Consider the following 27,897-nt stretch of genomic DNA (forward strand, 5'->3'; position numbering starts at 1 on the left):
TTGGTTTATATTTTTTAATTACTATATATTTGCATTTTTCTTATTCTATTTATAGTTTCTTGAAAATAAAAAACAACCCTTAAAAAGGGGCACAGCCCGGATAACGCCATAAGCATGGATTCCAACTAAATTCTCCCCAGAATGAGATTTTACACTTACAAAAAAAGTTGCGTTTATCCCTTAGAAATTGTTTTCGCATGTACAGAAGCCGGACAATAATAGGAGATGAGTGAAAACATGATCACAGCATTGTGTTCATGAGATTTGTATATTTAAATAGTAAAATAAAAATGTTCAATAATGTTTTATTTATTTATTTGGATGGGTGTACAATGGTAAATTCTGTTCACTCTCTTACACCATCTTGCAGCTTGTGTCTCCCAGTCTCAACCTATTGTCTGTGCACAGACCAGATGTGTGCAGTAGAGGGCGCCGCAGCTACTGCAGCACCTCCTAGAAGAGAAGGAGGAGGAGGAGGGAAGCTGCTTGTCCTGTTTATTCCCATCCATCCTCAGCAGCTCTGGTGCACACACAGGGATGGACCTGTCTCCGGGGGACCCTCAGGCTTCCTTCCCACCACCCTCCTTGGACTGAGCAGGTATTGGGGCAGCCCCCTGAGGTGACAGAGGGACCATGCACCGAGCTTCCATCAGCCTGTAAGAGAGAATAGAGAGAAAGCAGAGGAAGCAGCTGAAGGAGGAGGAGGAGAAGAGGATTCTCTGGTTGCTAAGGTAATCCCAGCTGGGATACAATGTATCACACCCCAGGATCACAGCTCCATCATATTGTATGGCTCTCCTGGCTGCAGCACTATGGTAATCCCTGCCATTCTGGATCCATACACATCACCTTTTCCATCAACAACACAAGCAAAGCCTAGATACCATGGCAGCCACAGGGATGCCAGGAGGGGGTGCTGCTTGTGTTGGAATTTGTGTAGTGTTGGGGTATGGCACCGCTGCTTTGTCTTCTTCAGGGGGTGGGAGGGGGTCTGCCATTGATGCATGTTGTAATCATACAATCCTTCATCTGGTATCATACTGTCACTCCGCACTCTCATGCCCCTTTTAATGTCGGATTGTTGTATTCTCTCTGTATGACTATATGGATCATGGTTTAGCTTTGGGGAGAGGGAAAGGGGGGTTAATGTGTGTAGTAAACCCTGTATGGTGCTTGTGATAAACTAATAAACAGAAAGACCCCTTTTACGAATATATATAGTCAGGTGTGGAACACTTATATATATGATATTTTAGATGTTACTTTATTTGTTTATTTTTTACACTTTGATACTAGTTGTTCTATATACAGTTTATCAATTCTTTGCATCATAGTTCCAGGTGTGTAACTCTTACAATCCTCTTCTTATATATTCCATCTAGAGTTTATTCATAACGTGCGCTGCACTACTAGAGCGCCATGGAGCCAACTCATTCTTTATCAATGGTTCTAGTTTACTTGTTTGATGTGTATGGCGTTGATGATCTACGGTTGTCATACTGTGCTGGTTTATGCCCTTTTACATATCTGTGTTGTATTCCTTATGTAATAATCTTTACGTCACAATAATTTATTGCCCTGATATATGACAAAATGGGTTTGTGCGGAACCATTAGTATAGGATCAGGATGGTGATGGATTCTCTCTCTGATGCTTACATTCTGTGCTTGACCTGCTTAAATTTGTGTTTTGTCCTTGAAATGGGAGATTATTATAGCTGTTCAGTTGTATAGTTAATATATTTATCTGTGTGTGGATTAGGATTAATTCTTTTTTAGATGAGCATAACGCATGAGACATAATACTGGAATGTATTTTAATATTTATGTTGGTGGCCTGGTTTAAAGATACATTTTAGATGTGTGTATGCTGTTCTGAATATTTTCAGTTCTCTGGTATTACATATAGCTCATAACTGTTTTTTTTTTACTATTTGTGTCTTATTTTACAATTTCAGAATGGTACTGGTTTTCTAATATTGTGTTGTGCTGTCTAGTCTGTTGTTTTGCTATCTTTTTTCTCATTGATATCCTAGTATTTCTCTCTGAATTGTGATTGGTTTTATCATACCGGTTGGCAAGCTCCAGTAAGTGTCTTGATTTGAGGTCGTATCAGAGGTTACATTTTCTTCTATTAGTGTTGATCTCGTTGAACTTGCTCCAGTTAAATTGTGTTTTATGGCTTGGTTGATGGAATATCCTACATCTCCCTTTAATATGACAGCCTGTGTCTGTCTGACATAAAGGGTACAAAGAAAATTTATATTGACACTCAGATATCACATACAAATTTGATTATTGAAAGTCTCATTGCTGTTTAGTATCCTATTGCATGATGCATAGGCTGTTACAGCCAACCTTCCTTCTGCAAAGTCTTTCCATTAGGTTTTTACACTTCACTGCATAGATTAGCATCCATTCAGCCACAGGAGCATTAGTAAAGTCACACACAGATACTGAGCAGTCAGTATACCAGTTCACCAGTCTTTCCTCTAAGCCTTTGTAGCTAAAGATCAGGGCAGTATGGGCCTTTGGCACATTTCCAACTAAGGGTGTGTTCACATTACGTTTGTGAATTATGTCCATTTCAAATGTACGGAAGACTCCAGGTGCATAAGTTGAATCCACTGACTCATTGAATACCAAAAAGGTGTCATTTTTGTAAAAGATGGAAGACTTTGGTATTCCATACAGAGACATCCGGAATTAAATATGCCGCTGTATTCCTATACAATGACTGTCGAATCCCTACGTTACAGTTATATGATGCAAAATACTCTTCAAGATCCAACTTATACATTTTACGGATGGCTCTGATGTGACATGAACTGGGCCTTAACTGGTGAGACAGAAAACAACCAAATAAAATTATAACTATAGAACGTTCATAATCTTCTAGTTTAGGGCGGTAATGGTGTTGATGATCTCCTATGGTAAGGGAAGGAGTTAATGTCAGAAACCCAAGTGGTATTGGTCAGTCATGGAATTGATTGTATGAGTTTTTTGATGTTGTAAGGTAGCACAGAGCTTAAAGGAGTTGGCCACTTTGTTACATAAATTGCCCATCTGCCTTAATAATAATAGCAAATACTCATCAAAGGGTTAAGCATTCCTGACACTTACTTTTGTGCTATCTGCAGACTTTCTGTGATTTTTTTTATATGTCTGAGGCCTGCTGAATTGGAGGAGCATGAATATAACTCATCCTGCTCCCTCCCCTCTTCCTGTGTCTGTCAGTGAGGATGAACAGTTAGGCCCCTTTCACGCAAACATATAATTTCTCTAGTCCTGTATTTCAGTGCTGTATGAATTTGTATATACGTGACGTTTTTCATCTGTATGTGCATGTATGTCACTGTATCCGTACCGTATACGTATAAAATACGATGGGCTGGCAAATGATGGATGGCTGACTATTGGCTGCTTGCCGGTATGCGCCACCCACTGGTTCTAGTCTATATGGTGCACAACTGTATGCAGCATGTATGCAGAGCATATTTTAAACATTTCCTTAGACTTTTATTGGGTGTATGGAACATAAATACTGCAGAAAATAGGACATGCTCTATATTTTTTTTACGTCACTTCTCACAGTACGGTACAGTATGGTGGAAATGTAAATGATGGTTGTGTAGATGGTCGTGTTGCCCATTTAAATGAATGTGGCACCATGCTATCCGTACCATACCGTTTTCATACATGCATATGAAAGAGGCCTAAGGAAGATCGAGACAGTGGGAGACGCCATGAGGACAGGCTGGAGCAGAGAGAGAGAAAGTTGTGGATATATGGAGAGGGCAGCATCGTGGTGTGAGTGGGGCTTTTTTTATAAAATAACCATGAGGGGGGGTATGATAAACTAGGAAACTGTTTTAGTTTCTGAATTTTCAATGCAACCATGTAAGTTCACTGCAAAGGGGTCTACTAAGGTCCTGTCGCTCAGGGGCCTACTGTAACCTGGAGCCGACCCTGTGGAAAAGATTTATTTCACTTTAATTTTAGGGCAGGCCAGCACCTCTACACCAAAGTATAATTCAAAAGCTTGTTCTGCTGGTATATGAAACCCCTTCTTCAGACGTCTGCTATATACTAACAATGCTACAGTAAACAATAACACCCTCGAGAATTAAGATTGTCCTTCACTGGAATTAATGGGTCCAACCCATATTATCGAAAAACATCTCCAGACTGCTGTATCCTTCCTGCCAAACTTTACAGTTGGCATCGCACATTTGGACCTTCTCCAAATCCAAATTCATCAATCAGATGCATTTCTATTGCTCCAGAGTCCGTATGCTTGGCATCTTGCTTGGCGATCTATAATTCATAAATCTCTTGTTCTAAATGGACAGGTCTAATGCAGATGAGGCTTCTATATTCATTGGTGTTCTGGTTTTATGCGATATGTGCATAGGTAAAACAGGTTACCACCTTGAAGCCTCTGTGACCATACTGTTTATTCTAGAGGTCACAATTTAAAGGGAAACTATCATCATTCCTTTAAATTGAGAGCTCTATGATAAACAACAGCTCTGGAATATGTCAAGCTTCAAGAAGGTATCCTACTTTTCCAATGCACACATCATACAGACCGACATACCACTGAATATAGAAGCCACCTCTGCATTAGACCTGTCACGGTGCCTGGATCTATGAGTAATTGCCCTTGGTTTATCATGATGGGTTTTGATGGCAGATTTCCGTTAAGGGAATCAACTTGCCCAAAGATATCAGATCATATTAAAAATATATGAGGTCTACATGATAAAGCATTGTATGGTTGATGTTTGTCTGCGGGCTTAGTATGACTACATTCTATAGCAAAATTTATGACAAAAATGACCAAATTCACTTTTTGCTACTGTATGTATATTCGTAGTACTTGCTATGAATGTATATACTGGAGTTGGTTTACCATATGCAAATTCTACTCTTCCTTTTATATGGGGAAAGGGGAAATATATTTTCTAGCAAATGTTTCTTCTCATCTGCCCATATTCCATTATTAATATGAACGAATGTGTGAATCCTATGCAATCATTATATGCTTGGTTATATTCCTGTATTCACAGCTTCTGTGAGCTTATTGTATCTCAATTGTATGATGAAAACAAGCCCTGTGCTCCAAGTTTAGCATTTAAATAGAATTGTATAATGAATGTAATTGTGTTTTTTTCCAGTGCACTGGTGCATCCCTGGGAAGATCTGTTTCCCCAGTGTATTAAATTTTTGGATGCCCTGGTGTTATTTATAATGTAGATTTTTTTTCCCTTTATAACGTAAATACTGTGTACAACTTTGATGGAAAATCCAGTGGCAGACTTATTATACATTGGACGGAATATATTAACTTATAATAAACTACTATACATACTGATTAGTATATTGTACAATTGGAATAGTATCCGGTACTTTCTGTTTTTATAAAGAAAATTTTTTTTTTAAAACCTGAAAAAATCCTACACACTCTCCTTTCAGGGCATCTCTGACCTTGAAGGCTTCTGCCCATTTGTATCACAAGCAGTGATATCATTGCGCATGTGATGCAGAGCCAATTGGTGTTTTTGTTTAGGAAGGTAAAGTCTGAATCAGTGTCGGACTGGCCCACTGTAGGATCCTCTGGTACTCTGGTGGGCCCGTCCGACACTGTAGGGAATATAACAGACAATCCTTCCGTGGCTAAAACATGATTCTGGAAACTATAGATACAGCACAAGGAGGGTGGGTTTTTCTATTTACCAGTGGATGATGAAGAATGGGCCTCCATAATAATTTCATCTTCAAGGCCCAAAAAAACTACTATGACTCTGCTCCCAATTGGCTGCATTAACACACGATATGGACCAATGTTTCGGACACTTTGCATAAGACAGTATCATAAATTATGTAATCACCTGACATGCCTTGGCTTATGTGAGAAACAGGAAACATTTAGGGGCTTATTTACTAAGGTCCCGTGGCCGCACTTCCGTTGGATTTTCCGACGTTTTAGGGGATCACACCAGGGATTGTGTCGCTCGTGATCGGATTTTGGTGCATCGGCTCTGGCTTTCACATGACACAAATCGGGGGGCGGCCTGTCGGACGATCCGACAGATTCGGACAACGCGCAGGACTTAACATCTCAAATTGTGTTGCAAGACATGTACTCACATACACCGGTAAGAAGAAGGTGAGCTCCGGTGGACGTCAGCGGGGAAGCGACACATGCAGGATCTCGGGTACATGATCTTGGTGAATTGCAACAGACTTTATTCTCATCGGACAGTCCGGATCGGGGATCGTGACAAGACCGGGTAAATAAATGTGCCCCATAGGGAACTACCACTCCTAATTCCCTGATAATTTCCCAGGTAATAGACCTGTTTAAAATGGCCTTTGCGTTTGATGAGGTCAGGATTGATTTTCATGTCAGTCATGTAAGATTTTCGTTCTAGCACCAGGAAATGGAATAGATAATCATATGCTTACAAATCAGGTTGAACATATAGTAGTAATAACACTGTTGCATGGACCAACCAGGCAGGCAAAAACTAGAAACTAATCAATATAGGAAATTTTTTTCCAAATCATTGTCACCGGGTTGGTTGCATTTACATGCAACAATTATTGCTGCTGCATTGTGATGAATCATCTCCTTATAGCTCTGTATAAGCAGCCGGAACATTGCGATTTGCTTCCAACAAATGGAAATCTTTATGCTGTATAAAAGATATAGTCTCCCAAGAGTCAAGCAATCATCCTACTTTGTCATGTCATCATTGGTGTTAGTTATCAATAATTAGCGCTCCTAAGGACAATTATTGGTTTGATAATCGGCTTGTGTAAAAGGGTATTAAGTCAGAGTAACACCAGTGATATCCCTGTGCTTTAGCTTCCTTAATTCTGCTTACCTACAACGACTAAAAGAGAGAAGATGGGGAGCATCAAGGTGGAAGGGGGAATGTTGACTCCTGAAGAGGGGCTAGTCAATGGTTAGTGTCAATGAGGGGCATGTATCTTTATTTGTGCTAGTTTAGTTTTCTCATCTTTGCGACTTTTGACGTTTTTTTGGGACTTTTCACTCCGACTTTTGCTGACGTTTTTTAAGTACGCAACTTGTGCAGTGTGCCTTATGTGTCTTTATTTTACAGATGTTCAGTATGAGTTTTCACTTATGTGTCACTTTCTTTTGCAAATTTTTCCGACATTTCGGCGAAAATCTGCACCTCGTCCAGGGCAGGTGCAAAGGAAGGATTTTTTTTTCATGGACACTGTTTTAAAATGCAAATAGGAAATGTAAATGTTTAAAATTTTGCACATAAAAATTTAAATTGAAAGTTTGGGCTGTTTTTTTGTCAATTCATACATTTTTGGATTCACATTTTATTGAAAATTATGGGTTACTTCTAAGGCTGCGGTCACATGTGGTGATAACACATGCATTTTCAAACGCATCACAACAGTTGAGAAGAGTCGATTTGCCTAATTACATTGCTGTTAACATGGCGTTTAAAAAAAACACTATGTTAACAAACACGATTGTGAACACTATGTAGCGTTTATGTCAACAGCTTGTTAACACATTATTTTGTAAATGCAATGTTAATTAGTCAAATCTCCTCTTCTCAGCTTTTGTGATGAGTTTGAAAACGCATGTGTTAACACCACGTATGACCGCAGCCTCTAGGATGCTTAAAAATGCAGAACACAGCCTCAAATCCAAAATTTACAGCAGTGTCCACTCCTGCATATAACCCCCTCACATGGCTTGTGTCCATGTGGATTTGAGATATTTTCAACAAAAAGTCTCAAAAGGCAAAAGTTATGCCTGCCAGGACAGGGAAAACAAAACATGCATCACATGAAGAAAGACAGGATCATACATAAGGCACAAAAAAAACCTTCCAAATGTCTCAATTATTCACCAAAGTAAAAAATATAAGATACATGTCCCCCAATGAGTACTTTTTCATAGAGATTGTTGGCACGTAGACAGTATTTTGTAATGGTCCATCATTTACTAATGTAGCTGGAGAGCAAGCGTTTACTCCAATTTTGTAAAAATAAACCTTTTAAAGGCATAATCACAGAGTCTAAAGCTCTTTTGTTTTGTCTTTCTGCAAATTAGCTTCCAATTGCACCAAGTTCATGCCTAAGCTTTCTGGTCACTCTTTGTCTTCTTCCTGTCCCAGCACAACTTCTTTCCACAATAATTAACATCTCATGTAGAAAAATCGGATAGTAAGAAGGAAACGGTACACCAGCAGGTATGACCCAAGAAACCACTTTGCTTGAAGTTGAAAATTAATCAAATTGTCTTTAAAATGACGAACCAGAGAGAAATCTTATGTTTGGAAAGCTTTTGAAGAGAACCTGACAATCAAGAGCCCTTTTTACACATACACATAGAGAATAGTGTTCACATTGCTGAAGAAGTTTTATAGTAAAACTGGCTTTAAAAAAAAAAAAAAAAAAGTTAGATCACCTTTCTGTGTAGAGATGTGACTCTAATCCCATGGGAGTGGCCATTGAGGAGCCCCCCCCCCCCCATCCACGTTCCGTCATACATCGATTTCAAATGAAAAACAAATGCCTATGTTCTCCATATCTCCCCCCTTCGCTTCCATCCTTACGGACGTCATACATGTCTACCCACTCATCACTGACCACTCCCAAGGGACACAGCTCTGCATACAGAAAGGTAAATTTGAACAAACTTATATTTTTTGGAAAAAGCTAATTTTATTATAAAAACTCTTTGGCAATGTGTACACTCTTCTCTATGGGGACATGTGAGAACCAGAAAAATCTCCTGATGACAGGATTTCTTTAAGGTGCCATACACCATGGCATTTCTATTTGTGAGATAATAGACTCCAATTAAAGGGTTTTTCAGGAAAAAGAACCCATACCAGCAGTGATCTGCTACCTATTTCCTGTAATGCTCCAATATTTTCTGTTTTAAGGCTGGCACTCAGCTAAAAGCTAAGGGAGCCGTGGGACCCACTTAAGCCAATGAATGGCCTCAGGATAAGAATATAGAAGATTTATTATTAGGACTTCATTTGCAATACCTTATACCATCCTTACTTAGGAAGTAGAGGTTATAGCACTCAGCCGTGTCCCCTTCAAACAGCTGCTTAGAAGTGTTACGCATCATGCACACAAATGTAATGGAGACTGTTATCCATGGACGACTATGGCAGTGAACACAGTGACAGTGCACCATATCCTATATTTTACCATATTACTGTGTTGGCCGCAAGTCTTTCTATGGAGAGGGGAGGGGTGAGGAGCTCTCACCCCTCCTCTCTCCTACACCCCGCTGTATGGTCGCCTGAGCAAGCACCAATTCATGCGCACGAGGCCTTTGTGAGGGTCAAACTTTCACCACATTGATGTTAATAGTCTATTCAAACAATAGACCATTAATACTTTGAAACTGGTAACCCCATACAGTCTGTAGTCACAAGCAGTCACAAGCAATTTAAGTGTCTTTCATGGAAAATAACTTATAGTAAAGAAGCCGAAAACCTGTGATCCCCATCTCACTTCCGGAACACCAAACCAAGACTTTAGTGATATACAATAAGAATTGCAAAAACTAGCAACTAGTTACCCATCCCCATAATGTTACCCTCTGAAAGCAGAATCTTTCGACTATGAATGACCCCTCTACACCCAATGTATGTAAATAAATAATTGTTCAATTAACATTCTAGTAAATAATTGATTTATTGATTTAAGTGGAGAGAGCTATGGATTATTCTGCATGCTCAGGTATACAGTACTCAAGTGAGTTATATAACATCTTAGGGAGCTGGAGCTCTTCCCCAGTGCTACTGCTCTCTGACATATTACTTATCAAGCACAAACTGTAATTATATTTCAGCGTCAATCTGAAATTGGAAATGTATGATGGATTATCAGTCATGTGGTCTGATGCTGTTCCCTCCCTGAGTTTCTGTGTTTGCAAGGCCCGGGGCGGATAGCTTTTGTCTTCTGCTGAAGGAAAGGTGAGCTGAGGCTTAATGTTCAGTTCATCTCCTTTATTGGAAAGCAAATTGATAATAAATGTAGCTTGGATGTTGTTAGTTTGCCAGACAAATTGTGTACTTCATCCTGCATTTTAGAAGAATTTAATACATAAAGCTGGATGTATGTGTGTATGTGAGTGTATGTGTGTGTATGTGAGTGTATGTGTATATGTATGTGTGTATGTGTTTATGTGAGTGTATGGGGCACATTTACTTACCCGGTCCAATCGCGATCCAGCGGCGGGTTCTCCGACGCTGATTCGGGTTCTGCCGGGATTCACTAAGGTCCGTGCGCCGATATTCACCAGGTTTCGCTGCTGCGCCGAGGTCCGCCGAAGTTCACCTGCCTTTTTCTGGTGTATGTGAGTGCTTGATCTTGCGACACAAATGGCTTTTTAAATTCCGTGGTTTTTCCGAATCCTTCGGGTTGTCCGGTGGCCACGCCCCCTAATTTCTGTCGCATGAAAAATCGATCGCGTGCGCCACAATCCCGTGAAATACAGCGCAAAGCGGAAATATTCGGGAAAAACACGACGGATTCGCGTCTGCGGACCCTTAGTAAATGTGCCCCTATGTGTGTGTATGTGAGTGTATGTGTGTATGTATGTGTGTATGTATGTGTGTATGTGTGTATATGTGTGTATGTGAATGTATGTGAGTGTATGTGTGTGTATGTGTGTGTATGTGAGTGTATGTGTGTATGTGTGTGTATGTCCACTAAAGGAACCTGTACAGACGCGTTTATAATCACCACATTTTGCACAGCCGCTCTCTGTGACTCAGGGATTGTCATAGACTTGGTTTTGCGCCGAAATTTTCACCCCACGCTTTCCAAAATACACTTATTAACCACCGTATACAGGAGGCATTGTTTGCTGCTGCTGATGTGACAGTTAGAAGCTGAGCCATGATTGGTTGCTATTTTGTCACAGGTCAAAATAGCTTTATTTGGTTATGATGAGTATAACACAATTTATGTGTGAGGTAAGATGGAGAGGAATAGAGAGATAGGAGAGATTTATCAGAAATGTCTGAAGTAAAACTGTACCAGTTGTCCATGGCAACCAATCAGAGATCAGCTATAATCTTATAAATTGATGTGGGAAAATTAAACTTAAAGGGGTATTCCGGGAATATGAACGTCTGACACAAAAACCCTTGATGATATAAGTAAATGAATACAACAATACTCAATGTCATTAGTCACAAAACGGAGCTAAAATAATATGATTTTATGATTTACAAAATTTATGGCCTCTCTAAAGTAGGTGGAGTTATCACTAAGATGGCCGCCACTGGAAACTACAAGTTCCATGATCTTTTAGTTCTCAGTAACTCCTCCTACCACTTATGCTCTGCTAACAGTGATGATGTAACAGGTTTTCTTGCTCTGTTACCATAGTAATGATGTGTAACTGCCATCACCACAACACTGATCATACTGGATGCACTGCAACCAACCGACTACAGCCAAACATAGTGGTAATCACATGACCCTGCCCAGGCAGGTACAGGACATGTGATGTGGACATGTGACCAGCGGCCATCTTCTTTTCTGCGACGGACCGCGCAGAGGAAATTAACGGACTGATTAAAGGGCCGGTAGCATTTTAATTCTTCATTACAGTCTGTGTCACCAGCATTTTCTGCTAAGGGGAGCAAAATTTTAAATAACAACTAATTACACATTAGCTTATATTTTGAGTGCCCACTTGTATATGAATTATGCTGATTCCTGGAATACCCCTTTAAACTCTGATTGGTTGGCACAGGCAACTAGAACAGTTCTGCTCTCAGACACTTCTGATAAATCTTAGACAAAGTGACAGTCAGAGATAAAGGACAGATACAGTCAGAGACAGTCGGAGACAGACACAGTCAGAGACAGACAAACAGAGACGGTCAGAGACTGTCAGAGGCATAGACAGTTAGAGACAATCAGAGACAGTTAGAGATAGAGACAGTCAGAGAAAATTGTAGTCAGAGACAGACAAAGTCACAGACAGACAGAGACAGAAACGGTCAGAGACAGTCAGAGGCAGAGACAGTCAGAGACAGAGAGACACCAAGAGAGAGAGAGGGTCAGAGAGAGAGAAATACATATAAAATATTTTTGTTAACCCATTCTATTTTGTTTTAGCTATGAGCAATTATTTACTACCCCGGGAGCTACAGATAGTTATATATAAAGAGACAGAGAGACATACATATTGATGAAACCGAGTATCATCAGAATATTTGGTTGTCATTGCAGCCGGCGTCAATTGGTTGAAATAGAATCAAAGCTAATGTGGATGTCTACAGCTGCAGTGGGTTTCAAAATATTCACATTGCTCATCTACTACCTTATACAATTTTGTAAGTAATGATTAATCAAGACACATATGTGTTCAAACCATAATCATGTCAAAGTGTATTCATGGGGTATGTATACTTTTGCAACCCACTGTACATTATGGATTTGTGTGCACCCAAACAATTATATTTAGGAGTTACTCAAAATCTCAATATGCTTGTTCGGTGCCACTAAGGTCCACTAATGAAATCCTAAATCTATAATTATGTCCACCCCACCATATATGGTGAAACATTTTTCAAAAAACTTTTCTAAGATGCTCCTCAAAATTAAAAGTTTGAAAATTCCATCCCATGCAGCACTTTATATTTCCAATGATAATAATAATAATCTCCTCCTCCCACTTATCTCTTGAAGTACAATTCATTCAATAAGAAAGCAGCTGCTATTAGTATACATCGTCTGTATAATGTAGCATGCATATGCTGTCTTTAAGGGTTTAATGCAAATGAAGTCTCCTTTAAAGAGAACCTGTCAGGAGCCCTTTTTCTGGCTCCCCATTTCCCCCATAGAGAATAGTTTACACATTGCCAAAGAGTTTTTATAGTAAAAACGTCTTTTTCCCGAGAAAAAAGATAAGTTGGATCAAAGTTTACCTATCTGTCCCAAGTCCCATGGGAGTGGCCAGTGATGAGCAGTTCCCCCCAACCATTGGGAAACCGCTCCGTCATGCATCAATTTCAACTAAAGAAAACCTCCCATGTTCCCCATATCAGAGCTTTGCATAAAAAAAAGGTAAACTTTGATGTAACTTTTTTTTTTTTGGAAAACAGCAGTTTTCCTGACGACAGATTCCCTTTAAGATTGTTTTATATTATTCTATTATCACTGACGTTTGTTGTTCTACAATCTGTAAATCCTTCATATTTCATCACTTTTACAGTCCATTAGGAGCTTCTGTAGATGCAGCCAAATCTGTTTAACAAACTATGTCATCAAGCAGCTATTAATTCCCTTTGCTTGTATGTTCATTATTCAACACTTTACGGGTGATGTAACAATGATTTTTTGTTGGCAGAAAAACTTTATCCCAAAATGAAAGTGTGTGTTTCCAAGGAGTACAGTGGCTTAGAAAAGTCCTCATTGTTCCGGCAGGACTATCAGTTGATGAGAATAATCAGCTTACTCCTTTCATTTTTAGGACCTGCAGGTGGCAGTCAGTGTTGTGAATGGATCTATGGTTAAGGATCAGAATGTTGGAATTAGTCCAGAGGCACTTAGAATGGGCTTAAAGCGTTATGCAGTGTTGGCTTTTTTCTTGTTGTTACCAACATCATATGGAGTAATGAGTGGAGAGGCCGATTGGTTGTTTTTGTTGTCTTTCTCATGGACATGGATTAGTATAAAGCTATATGTCTTAAGCATTAAGAAAAAAAGATATTCAGCACTGTGCAAAAGTTTTAGGCAGGTGTTGGGAAAAAATACTGCAAAGTAAGGCCCTCATGCACACAAACATATTTGTGTGCCGTGAACTAACCGCACAAATGGTGGCTTATTCATTGCACCATTAATTTATGCTGTGCACATTCATGATGCGGTGCATGCACTGTACCGTGAACCTGAAGAGTGGCCAAACTGCAATTATACCAGCACGGGCGGTCATTTCCTATGAAAAGCAGTGAGGTTAGTGGCGCTCACCCACCATTGTAGGAAGGGCCGTAATCAGCGGCACACATCCTGTTGGCTTTGGCGCTTTAATAAATGTTCTTATGGTCTATTTTCTGTCTGGGATTTTTTTTTTAAAAGTCCCATAAAAGTCTCAAAATGCATAAAAAGTCTCAGCTCACAGACTAGCAGGGAACTGAAGTAACTATGAGACTTTTTGCAAAAGTCATGAATCTGGCTTTGCACGGTGTTGCACTAGCAGTAGTTCTATGTTTACACCAGATTAATGAAGAGGTGTGTATAACCCTGTGAGACTTTTTAGCAGTGAAAAGTCTCAAAAACCCTCAATTTGACTAGTTTGAGTGTTTTTTATGACAAAAAAGCCCAGGAAAACCAATGATAAATAATTCCCATCGCATCCAGAATGCTGTTAAAAATAGAAGTGTAATAATTTATTTTTATCAATAAATAAAATGCAAAGTGAATAAAAACAAAAGAAATCACAATCAAATCTAAATTTAGTGTGACCACCCTTTACCTTCAAACCAACATAAAATCTTCGGGTTCACTTTTATACACTTTTTAACGAACTCAATAATTAGGTCTTAGAGAACTAATCACAGATCTTCAAATCCTTTTCTCTCATCATGTAATCCCAGGCAGACTCCATGTAGCAGGGGCGGATTATGACTGCCATGGGCCCCGGACTGTAATGAATATTATTGCCCCTATAAGTCTGGAATTCACTTCCTACATATGGCGCTAGAATCAAGGTGCTTGGAACTTGGATGATGCATCCTTTTGGTCTCCTTCAAACGTGCCATTTTATATTAGGTGCCAATCTAGACACATCCCTTAACAGAATCCCTTTTTTTTATTAAAAAAAAATCTACCACCACGGATCTACTTAATAAGGTAGTTCCACTGGTAAGTTCATGCTGAAAGCACCTTTCCTAAAGTATATTTGGTTAATCAAGTAAATACAGGCAGTCCCCGGGCCTATGGACAAGATAGGTTCTATAGGTTTGTCCTTAAGTTGAATTTGTATGTAAGCCTAAACTGTATATTTTATAATCCAGACAAAAAAAAATTTTTCCCCAGTGGCAATCGGAGTTTTAACATTTTTTGCTGTAATGGGACCAAGGATTATCACTAAAACCTCATTACAGCTGATGGACAAGTGTCTTTTTTCAACCGTATAAACTATGATACTATGATCACTGCAGTCTGGGACTATATTAAAGCATACAGAGAGCTTCACCAGAGATCACAGTGGGCAGGGGGGTCTGTCTTTAACTATGGGTCATCTGTAAGTCAGGTGTACTTAAGTAGGGGACTGCCATTAAGTCTAATTGGATAAAAAGATTTTCTGGTATTATGTAAATTAACAGCAGTGGCTACTGGGCCGTGAAGTAGCCACGGCGTGGAGCAGGAGTATATCTTCAGCGTGCAGCTTCCCGCGCATGTGCAGTAGCTCTGTCGTCCAAGCTGAGCAATAGCCATTTGCATAGCTGCGCAGCCTCGGCTTGGAAGCAGGAGCAACTGTGGATGCGCAGAACTTCGGATTCCTGCATGTGTGTGCGCAACTGTAGGAAGCTGCGTGCTGAAGAGGAAGGCACTGATCTAGTAGGCGGCATCCACTCAGGCTACTGGGGCGTGAAGTAGCCTTTACTTTGCAGCACGGCGCGGCTATTCCATGTCCTAGCAACCGCTAATTTACACAATTCTAAAAAAAGCTTTTTATCAAATTAGACTTATTTACTTGATTAACAAAATATACTATAGTGAAGTAGTTTTCAGCATGAACCTACCAGCGGATCTACCTTATCAGGCAGATTTATGGTGGTAGGTTTACTTTAAAGAGGACCTGTCACCCCAAATTAGTGTCCCCATCCAAACGTATGAATCTACTCCCCGGCACCTTTCTAATGCTGTTCATTTCAAAGTCCTGGCATTAATCAAACTTCAGTAATCGGCGCTTAAGCATATGATACATAACATACATGATGTCCGATCGATGGACAAGAGTCAGGCTTATTCATTAGGGGGCCGTCCAGGCACTCCTCTTCTCCCCAGGCCGCCACTCCCTCGGCCTGTTTCTGAGAGCTCAGCTTCCATTTTATAAACAGCTGTGGGAAAATGAAAGCTGAGCTCTAATTGGTTGCACTTTGGAATTGTCGCATGTCCGATTCATTTGCGCCTAAATTTGCATTTGTCTCAAATTGTTAGATCTCATTTGTGAGCAATAATGAAAAGAGACTGAGAAAAGGTGACAGAACATTCAGGGCTTCATCTCTGCACCAAAAAACTATCATTGTGATGTAACTGCAGGGACTAAAAGTTACAAAGATGTAAAAAAAAAAAAAAATTCTTGCTGAAATGAGTCTTTTCCTTTTTTATTATAATTTACATGAAATGGAGTCTGATAATATTCTCAGATCTGTACAATAAGACAATAATCACTCACAGAGATGATCCCATAGACAATGATGAAGTCGTTACTGGAGAAATTTTACATTTTAAAACTGCTCCGAAGTATTTTCCATGTTGCATAGAGGTTATTCTTCATTTGGGAACCTAAAATGTATGTTTTTAGTAATGAAAAGGGAAGTTTTTTGGAAGTGCACCTGCTCAGAGTAGGTGCATTTTCTGCGCCTATTTTGTGCCTTTTTAGGCGCAAAATAGTGATAGATCCCGTGCAAACATCTGTTTAGGACGCACTCACTATGTCAGATAAGGCGCAGGGACTCAAAACCACTAAGTACCGAACTTTGCTGTGCGCATAAATGCGCCAAATTAACGAGATGCGCCAGATTTTTGCGCTAAAAGACGCTCAAAACAGTCTAACAGACTATGATTAATGTCCCCCAATATGTATAATCTCGGGCAAAAGGGGTGAGTATGGCGATGATTTTTGTATTTTAGCGGGGGCTTTTTTAAATTATATTGGGAAATTAGATGTATTTTTATGAATATTTATTAATTTTTTTTTGTATTTGTGTTTTTACTTCATATGTCACTTCATTGGGGTCATAAAAGACTGCATGTTTTTTAACTGTTTTTTTCTTTAAATGTTTACTTTTTTTGGACTATTATTGATGAATGGGTCAGTGATAAATGATCTGAGTAGCACATGCTCTTCTTTCTGACAACACAGATGCATGGCATGTTAAAATAATGGAGACGTGAATAGATCATTTACATAGTATTGCATTTAGTGCAGCTGCGTTTGTGCCTCTGCCCTAATTCTGTAGGATGAATCGTGGCTACTACCATTGAATTATTTTACATCTCAGGGCAATTTCAGGGCTTTTTTACTGTGAGAACTGTCAATCTGTGGAATAGCCTGCCTCAGGCGCTGGTCACAGCAGGGACAGCAGAGAGCTTCAAGAAGGGGCTAGATGCCTTTTTACACCTAAATAACAATGACTGTTATGTTATATAGAATTGTTTCCCCTAAATCCCTTCCTCATCCAATCCCTTCCCTTCCTTGGTTGAACTTGATGTACAAGTGGCTTTTTTCAACCATATAACCTATGATATCTGGTTAGTTTTGAGAAACTAGATATAGATTTACAGTGACTCCGTGGTTAGCACTTTTGCTTTGTCGCTTTGTAGTGCTGGACTTCTCAGTTTGATGCCAGCTGTGAAAATACTCAGATATTTCCCACAATTTTATTGATAGATCAATTTGAATTTAGATTATGAATGCAATTGGGGATGAGTGTAAAAATGAGTGATGGTAACATCAGCATAATGTTATGGAAAATGTTCTCTCTGCATTCATAAATATAGTAATAGTAAAGATACTTATTGGGGGAGATTTATCAGAAGTATCTGAGGTAAAACTGTGGAAACCACAGCCCAGCTCTAATTTTATAAACAGATGTGGGAAAATGAAGGCTGAGCTCTGATTGGTTGCCATAGACAACTAGAACAGTTCTGCTCTCAGACACTTCTGATAAATCTCCCTTAATTGTGACTGTGTTCAGTCTAAGCAGCTTTTGTTATACAGAAGCTCTGCTATATAAAACACTGCCAGGTTTTAAGTGTTATTTCTGCTTTGTTTGAACCCATGTGAATATTTTACCTACGTTCGCTAAGATTTTATGTTATTTTCGTTGGTCGCATTTCACCTACAATGTCAGTGGCTGGATGGCTTATGCTGTTGCCTATTTTGGAAATAAGTGCACTCATGTGCTCCTGCTGGTGCTGAGTAACATACCCATGCTCAATATGTAAGGTTGCAGTCACATGTCGCGTTTAACGCATACATTTAAAAAACATATTGCAATACTAATTCAACAGCTGTTAACACTTGCGTTTACAAAACACAACAGTTAACACATTGTTAACATTGTGTTAATGCATGCGGTTGTTAACGCAATTTCAATGTATTTTGTAAACGCAAGTGTTAACAGCTGTTTAATTAGGCTAATCTCTCTTCAGCTGTTGCCGTTCGTTTATAAACACATGCGTTAAATGCAACGTGTGACTGCTCCCTAAGTGCTAGCCTCATGTACCTTAAAAGCTCGTTAACTATATTTTTTAATTGACTGAAAAACAAGTTACATGAGAAGGGTTATAATAAACCGGCCAGTCAAAGTATTACAAAGTATTACTCAAAACTCTGTATTTGCTTTCTCCTGCAAACTTATCCATCACAATGGTTGGCAGTGGTGCGGAATTGCCTATTGGAAGATGAGATAAAACATGGAAACTGCGTTACATGGCAAAATAAATAAAATGTACCTACCTCGCTCTGCCCCTTTGGTAGTATTGCGTAACCCCTTTGTGACTGAGAGTCATTGGTGCCTGGTTCTCCTGTTTAATAAGCCACCTAGATTTCTAGGTGACAGGGTTAAGGAGATACAGACACTTGAAAATGGCCACTGTCATCTTCACAGGGTGTGTGAAAAAAAAGTTCTCAAATTTTAATCCCCTAGTGATGTTTACACAATAAAGATAAACACAATAAACCTACCAGTATGTTTTGAAGTGTGGGAGGAAACAAGAGGACTCATTTTACAATTTTACTCAGTTTTATTGCTGTTTTAACTCAGTGATGGTCAGTGTAAGATTCCAGAGTGTGGCTGGGACTCTCTAAGCAGACACTTCATGATTCCTCTAGTGCTGTGAGATGCTGTGTGCTGACAATGTGCTTAGAGTATCAGGGTACAGGGTTTATCTACACTTTATTTAGCTGCCGAACATTCACTAGTATCTGACACATAGAAAAAGAGAGATGAGATGTGATGAGATCCATGAGATGAATATAACACAATGACACTCTCACCTCTGCTAACTCACCTATAATACACAAGTCTGTAGCTTGTAGAGTAAGTCTCTGCACGCTGCTGGCCGGCAGTAAGTGTCTGTGTCTGAGCTGGTTTTGTAATGCAAGGGGAGGGGCAGGAAGCAGAGAGCACTGCAGTGCGTAGACAGGAGAAGCTATTAATGAGAAGAATCTGACCATAGTCAGAATATTGATGGTCACCAAAATTGGATACACCAGGACTGAGAGAGACAGGTTGGAATCTGTGAAAAGCTGTATTTTTGTTATTAACAGTGAATTAGCGTATGTGTTATTTTGTTATCCTGAGTATATTTAAGAATCTTGTCTTCATGGGAATACCCCTTTAATCTCAAGTGAGCATCCTATTTTGGGCCTAAATGTTCAATCTATTTTATTTTTTATTTATCCCTTGTATAATGCTAACATTTGTGTTTTATGTCATCCCTTTTTAAGACGTAGACGTTTTATTTTTCCAGTGATGGAGCTTTGTATGGGCCTGTTTTTTTTATGGAACCAGATGATGTTTTTAATTGGTTGCAATTTTTTTCTCCCTATGTTTTTTATAATACTTTTTATTGTGCTTTTTTTTGGATGTGGGTGCCCCAAATGGTAAATCCTGCAAGGTCTTTTTTTAAGAATCATTTTGACTTTATTTACCAAAAAACGCAACGGTTGCAGTGATCTTTATTATGTTTTGTTTAACAATAAAGTGCATTTTATAAGTTAAGCTAATATTAATTGTATTTTTTGGATTACAATACTAACCAGCAGTGGCAGAACATATAGAGAAGATGCAATCCATGATACCTTATCTGCTGGTAATAACTGATACAAATACTAATAAAAATAGTGTGACCTGCCTACACTACCGTACTAAAAAAACAAACAAAAAAAAAAATTATACCTCCATCAACACCTAGGCTTCCAAATTTGGTTACCTTTTGGAGTACAGTAATTGGTTACAGCCTCGGCCCACCGTAGGATCCTCTGGTACTCCGTTGGGCCCATCCAGTTCCTGAACCCTGACAATGTATCAGAGGCATTAGGATTTTTTCCACTTATTTGTATTTGCAGATAGAACATTTGTGCATGAAGTTTTCTACATTGATCTGAATGTCTTTGAAACTGTACACAGCCTAAATTATAGATGTGGAATGAGTATAGTGTAGTGTATTCCCACTTGTACCTCGCTGATTACTGTAAAAGAGTTCTGCTCCCTTTTCATTACATGACAAATTATAGTCACTCTCTTCTGGCAGAAAGATCTGCAGCACTCTCGAAAACAACGCTTGCAGCTTGCGAGAGATAAAGATGGAAAGAGATTTAACACCTTTGACACATTCACACGTAGGAGAATTCTTACAGTTACAGCAAATTATCTGTTAGTCTGGCAGGCGACCAGTGTCAGATAGCGACACAGAAAAGGCTACTATCTGAGAGAAGTGGAATCCCCTGCCAAAAGACGGAACTTATATAAAGGGGCCTTTCAAAAGGCAGAATGGGTTCCTCTTCACTACTTACTGGCGAAACGCCTGGGAACCAGTTGTCTATCACCACAGCTGACTATCCAGCATAAGTGCTATTCGAGTAATGAAACAGAATGAATGAACATCTGAGGCACCGCAGACGTGATGTGTGCTTGTCTTATTACTCTACTTCTACATGCTATTACACTACTTTGACTTGCTTTCATGTTATCAGCAAGGACCGGGGGAATAAGTCTATAGCTTAAAATGTAGCTTACAAAAGATTATAGCCATAGTGAAGAAAATGAAATTTATTTTTTTTTCAATTCTATTTTTATTTTTTTTTATCCAACTTTATTATTAGAAGTTTCAGATTAATAAAGAAGTAAGGCATAAAGGCAAGTGTTTTATAAGTCTTTAAAATTAAAACGTTTATACTTATAAAACCCCAGAAAAGCCATTCAGTACATGGTAAAAATTGCATTTCCTTTAAAGGGAACCTTTAAAGGGACTTCATTTTCACTAAAGACAGGTTGCAGAAGCCCATCACACCTGCAGTGCAAAAATGCCTCTCTGCCTTTTCTAAGCATTTGCATTACAATGTAATTGTGTGTTATAACTTACCTTGCACCCTGATAAAATCCTGGGGTAGTGGCAAGAGCTGAGCTTTGGTTTGGATGCATTTCAAAAAACAACATGTGAATTGTCAGTTACTCACTCCTCAGCTCTTGGCCCCCACCTTTGTGCTCCTGTACAGCTCCTCCCTCTCCCACTGATGTCAGCTCACCAGGCTGTGACCTCTGTGAAGGAGCAGATGGGAGGAGCTGTACAGGAACACAAAGGTGGGGGCCAAGAGCTGAGGAGTGAGTAACAGACAAGTTACATGTTGTTTTTTCGAAATACATCCAAACCAAAGCCCAACCCCTGTGACTACCCCAGGATTATGTCAGGGTGCAAGAGTAAGCTGTAACATACAATTATGCTTTTTAGTAGACTTGGATCCAGCTACAGGAATTGGACATCAATGCTTGAAAGTTAAAACTTCATGCCTTTATTGACAGACCTTGGTCTCGAATACAAAAGAATCTCTTCCAGCGTAACAGTTTAAAAAGGTATATACATCAGCAACGCGTTTCAAACGCACTATGCGTCCTTCCTCATGGCTGCCATGAGGATTATTATTATTTAAGGATTATTTAGGATTCTCTAGAATCCTTCTAGCTACTTTTTTGCTTATGCCAGGGCCACTTCAGGCCTGAGTTATGTGCATTTCTGGGGACATTATTCCTGACAGCCCTATTTTACTAAGCTTGAACACTACTTCTGTATACCAGCAGTGGTGCATTTTTCCTCTATCCCCATTAACAAGTGTTGGTAGCATTCCAGTTCAGTCACTAATACTGTTGAATGGGAACTGCTTTGGAAAATGTCCATAATATTTTGTTTTTAGTATTGGGCTTAAGTGGTTATTTTAATACATTATTAATACATACTTTTTTAAGTTTATTTTTATTTATGCCCCTCCCCTTGACTGGCTCCAGCCATGTGTAACCAATGCAGCCATGGTTTTGCCTGTATGCCACCAATCTCACTTTTGTAAAGGGCATGGTTTTATCTAGTGACCACTTTAGCCAACAGATCTATTTTTTGTCTAGGCAGATATATTACTATTCATGACCTTGCAATGAAAGTATCTACTCTATACATCCATCTGTTGCCAACAGGGGTTGAAAAGACTGCAATGGGCCATGGGCTGTATGAATATTATAACCCTACAAGACTGGAATCACTTCCTTCATATGGTACTAACTTTTTGGGGAACGGAGGATCGGAGGATGCGTCATTTCTGCCTGCTCTACATTTGTGGTTTCAAGACCTGGATAGGATATTATGGCGCCGACACTTCATAAATTTAGGTGCAAGAGGCACAGAGAGGGCAAAAAATACCTCCAGTTTTCAGTTTGAAAGGCCATAATAAGTGCCCCTGATATATCTGTCTCTGAAATATCTGATCAGGCAGTCTTAGATTACTTCACATGTTGCAGAATGTCTGTGGAATTTCCACAAGCATCAGGAACAATCCGCTGGTTTCTGATGTGTATAATGCCCTGATTTTTCTGCAGCAAAGGGGTAGAACTGATCTTTTGCATTGCATGGCTGATTTCTGCAGCGTGATTCACAGTAAAATGTCACTTTTTGCTGTAGATATTTTCCACAAAGTGTGAATAGGATTGTCAGTAATCCCATACACCACAATGCTACTGTATCACTATGCAGAAATACTGTGCAGCAAATCCACAGGTACTACACTCAACAGAGGTAAGGTCAGTGAACCTGAGTATAGTGTATTTTTATGGCCACTGCAGCTCAGACAAACTGTAATTACACCAACATTTGTACTGTGGTATCATCCGTGCCGCCTCATCCGCTCTTCGAGGATGCACTGATTGTGTCATTGTGTTGCATTCTGACATTGCTGTGTGAACACTGGTTTATACTTGCTTGCTACCTTGATTGTTTCTGTACCACAGCCGGTAGTCTCCTGCTCGGGTTCTTCGGTAGTTAAGTTGCAGTGCTGGACAGTTTTCCTCTCCACCTTCCAGATTCTGTTATAATCTGTTCCTGGTCGGTTCTCTGTGCTTGCTATATTGCAGCAAGCTCCTGGTATCTTGATATTGTGTCTTTTTGTGTGTATTCTGGTATCCTGACCTTCACCCTGAATTCAGACTACACTACTGCTTTGCGATTTTATTGCGTTTGCTCTCTTTGTTGTGGCTCAGCTCTGGAGACTCTTCTTCAGGAAAATCACCATTCAGCCAGGCCACGGAAAGGATGTTACTTGATACCCTTTCTAAAGACAGGTGCAGGTTCTACCTCCAGTGGATATCTTATATACTTCTGTATAAGCCAAGCTTTTCAGCACAAAAAGTATGCTGAAAAACCTCTCCTCAGCTTATACACAAGTGTATAAAAAAATAAACTTACATACTCACCTTCAGATGCTCCCAAAGGCTCCTCTTCCTATGGTAGGTCATTTTCTTGTTGGTTAGCAAATTAGTAAGGGCCATGCTTGTTGGTGCAAATTTTTTTAGCTTTCTATGCTGCTATTGAATGTATGGATAATTGTGCAAATGGTTGCTGTAGGGCCGACATGAAAAAGATAAAAGGGGTGCAGCAGCAGGCACTGCTAGGAAGATCAAGATCGTTGGCCTAAAGATAAAGGAGAATTCTGTCTAAAATGAAAGGTGGCTGGGAGACACTTATAAGTATGTCTGAAAAGTTTATAAAGAGCCTTATATATTGCTGATTTGACTTGTGGGGTGACGCTGGTAGACCTCCTATAATGCCTTTTCTTTGTTATGTTTTGTTAAATCATAAGTTGCAACTTTAGCACTGTCTTAAATGTGCAGGTAAACATCTATATGCATCTGAAATAAATGGAGTTATTTATACCCATGCACAAGGATGGCCACAATAGTTCAGTTATTTCTTTATATAAGTTTTGTATGGAATATGTTTTCTTGACTCGTTGAGCATGTCAGGACGAGAGATTAGTAGAGCGCTTGGCACAAATAACATTATAGAGCACTGTTAATTTGTTCAGTCACACTCTTCCGCATAAAATAACTCAGCTTAATTCTTTGCACTATCACTATCATGCCAGAACCTTACTCCTGAACAGTTTTAGGGCGCCTTGAAGAACTGCCAGCCAGTTAATCCTCTTCTCTTCGAGGCATCTCACGATTAAACTCATTCCACCAGGGTTTCTACACATCTTTGATTTCACAATGACTTTGATCATGACTGACCTGAAATTGAAAGTCTGCTTCAAAGAACCTGTGGGAAGAAAGCCCAACAATGGAAAATTAGTGAGAAGCTCTCATATCAAGAGAGGAAAAGTTTCTAGAAATTATAGTTCCGCCATGCCCTCCACTACCTGAGCACTAGATTATTACTAGCACCAAATTTCAATTCTGGCACATGAACCTCATGAGAAGAACATGGTAAGATGCCAGAGCATTAAAGGGAACCTGCCATGAGGATTTGGATCTACAAACTACTACCAACCCATTATCTAGGCTAGTGTCAAGGTCCCAAGGATTTTCTTCTATATTTTGGGATATTGAGCTTAACACATGAATTCACATGACCTGTCAGGGAATACTGAAGCTTTAAAGACTCACTCTACAATGTTTTCTTCTCGAGTAATTGGTATCTCATAGTGGACATCTTCCTAATTTTGAGTGGTAGCTGCTGAAGGTGGATTATGATGATATTCTGGTCCTTTGGAACATTAATCAAGGTTGGGGGTCCGGCCGGTGTGACTCTTCTCCACCCCAATGACTACTTGTTCCAAGGTTTCCTTATAGAAGACACACAAATTAGAAAGACTGTTCTGTATAGAACCTCAATTTCTTGTGAGAGCTGGGAGTGGTTGAGGAAAAAGTTTGCCATTTTATTTTGTTATATTGTGTGAAGCCCTGTTGTGACTTTTATATGTCTTAGGTCTTTTGATTTGTGGAATACAAGGCACTTCACGTCCTATTAACATCTAAGGCATCACTTGAGCATAGATTTGAGATAACATGTGTATAAAATATATGTTATTAAATATTAGTATAGGTCATGAATGTCAAATCGGTAGGTGTCCAACACCCACCACACAATGATGTGTTCCACAATGGTTTGTTAAACAAGTTGAACAAGTCAGGTTTAAGCAAAAAAAAAAAGAAAACTTGGAATTACTCTTCTCCGCCTCCCGGCCCCAGCATTGCAGTGCTCATTGTTTTCCAGACGCTGCCCCTGGTTGACAACTCCCACAATCCTGGTACCAAGGACCGGAGCAGGGAAAGTACAAAATGCCAACTCTAGGAATAAGTGGGACAGTTGCTGTAAGAGATTTTTTTGTAGCACATAACCATTACATTATAAAGTGCACTTGTATGATCAATATAAGACTCATTTATTCAGTCTTTACTGGCTATTTGACCTCATCCGCAAGATTTCCATTAACTAATTTTTGTTGACGTGGAAATGTTGAAATTTCTATTTCTGCTTTAATGCATCAATAGTCAGTGTATTAACTTTGCCTAAATGGTTCTCAAAAACCCCATTCAGGAAGAGCAGGAAGAATAAATGAGTAACCTTGCAAAAAAATATAATGACATCTTAATCACTCAAAGACTAGCCCCACAAAAAGAAAGCTATAAATGTCTAAAAATAAATAAAATCAATGCCGTGCAGCGATTCATAACAATATATGACAAGCTAGTGGTTTCACTCATTGGCTCTGATCTCATCAGGTAGCCGAAACATTGACCTACAAGGTAGAGAGATACAATATTAAGATAGACTTTGTATATAGTTATATAGATAACTGTTGTATAAATATAGTAAAGAGGGTTTTACCTGACAAATAAAGGCTTAAATAATTGTATAATAAATTATAATGTAATAAATAAAAGTGGCCATAATCCCCACAAATTCTATTCTGAAGCTTTCTGGGTCCCTCCACTCTTGACACATTCAACACACATCTCATTTAAAGGACATCTATCATCAGGATTATGGATTATAAACCTAGTACACTTGCATGCTGGTGTGTGCCCCCTTTGTCAGGATCTGCTCTTCTTTAAGCTTTTTATGCCCTTGTTTTTACGAAAAAGGCTTCAAAATGAGCCTGAGGGGCTCCATGCACCATAGAAGTTAATGGAGCCTAGTGCCCCTCAGGCTCATTTGCAAAGCTTTTAAAGCATGTTTTCTTAAAAATCTAAGGCATAAGAAGTCAAAAGAAGAGCATATCCTGATAAACGCGGCACACACGAGTATGTAAGTGTATTTGGTTTATAATCCATGAACCTGATGGTAGATTTCCTCTAAACAAAAAAAAATGGTGTCTTATTAAAAAAAACTCACGTGTTCTATGACTATTGCCCAAACATGAAACAAACATCTTCACTATTCTAAAAAAGTCTGAAACAAAGGAAGCCCCTTCAAAGGGATTTTCCAAATGATATCCATAGGATCGGTCGATAATAGGTAGCGGTGACAGTGGTGTAAAACAACTGATGGACTTAGCAAACATTTCTTCACCAAATCTGCTGTTTGTGTATAAATCCCTGGAGGTTGGAAATATATATATATATATGTGAAAGCTATAGATGTTGCACATACGAATAGAGAAATCCATTTTTAGAGTCCTTTTAGTGTCTCACCTTTTTGAGAATACGAAGAATATTGAAATGATGGCCTTAGGCAATGCCAAGCATGGTACCTGCCATAGGTAAACGTTTCACATTACAGTAGGGGTTTTTTTTTGTCTCAACTTTGATGGCCACAATACATTTCCTATATTACTAGCACAGGGACATCTGTCACTAAACAAATTACTTCTCATATCATATCTCCCTGAGAACAGAGAAAGATATTCTGGTTCAGACTCGGAATACTTTTAAAGTTTCTAGTCAAGATTACTTTTAATACCATAAGTACTTTTAAGGGTTTTTCGAACAAAGAAATTTATTTATGGATTTGTTTTGGGTGATGAGTTGAATTTTTGAAAAGCAACATTTTGGGATGCATATAATTTATTCATCAGTTTTCATACATTTTTTTTGTTGGGGAATGCAGAAAAAGATTTTGTTAAGCGTTATTTTATTTTTCCTGCTGTTTTATGGGTGGTAAACATACTCTAGAATGTCAATAATCTTCTACAGGTGTCCATACAATGGGGTAATTTAACATTCTATGTCTACTAGTTTTTGGTAGAAAACTTAAAACCAGGCCATAAGTAGCTAAAATAACAGCAGATCCGATCTAGAGGGGGCACACACCAGTATGTCAGTGTGCTTGGTTTACAATGCTTCATCCTGGTGGTAGATTGCCACTTTGAAAACCACTATTTAAAGGACAAGTTCCTTTATGGATAGCTTTGTAATATAAATGGTAGATTGTCACAGCAAGAATTTTTTTTTAACATTAACTTTTAACTTTCCCACCCTGTTTGCAGTTTATTGTGTATGTAGCTCCGACAGTTTTTCTTTTACATTTCCTACATCTTATTATCTACACCCCATGCAGGAGTGTATGTGCTTTTATGTTCAAGTTTCATGATAAATAACCAATGTTGATGCTGTGCATAGCAAAGCATAAAGCT

The 27,897-nt window shown here is 39.1% G+C and overlaps 1 protein-coding gene and 1 long non-coding RNA gene across 4 annotated transcripts in view; one reads left to right on the plus strand and one right to left on the minus strand.

Moving 5' to 3' along the window:
* The first annotated feature begins 456 nt into the window (after positions 1 to 456).
* RGS6 (regulator of G protein signaling 6) overlaps positions 457 to 27,897 on the plus strand; it is a 262,469-nt gene continuing 235,028 nt past the window's right edge. For 2 of the 3 annotated variants that reach the window (XM_072115611.1, XM_072115613.1), the window contains exon 1: positions 457 to 731. The gene's annotated coding sequence lies outside the window, so the exon portion shown is untranslated. Of the gene's footprint in view, positions 732 to 794; positions 816 to 27,897 lie in introns of those variants that run through there. The other variant, XM_072115612.1, reaches the window with a different exon arrangement.
* On the minus strand, positions 24,021 to 25,615 carry LOC140069666 (uncharacterized). The gene is made up of 3 exons (XR_011848828.1): positions 25,488 to 25,615; positions 24,926 to 25,104; positions 24,021 to 24,578 (listed from the first exon to the last, which is right to left on the minus strand). It is a non-coding gene; the product is annotated as an uncharacterized lncRNA (long non-coding RNA).

The sequence above is a fragment of the Engystomops pustulosus genome, chromosome 7 (assembly GCF_040894005.1).
Source record: "Engystomops pustulosus chromosome 7, aEngPut4.maternal, whole genome shotgun sequence".
Lineage (NCBI taxonomy): Eukaryota > Metazoa > Chordata > Amphibia > Anura > Leptodactylidae > Engystomops > Engystomops pustulosus.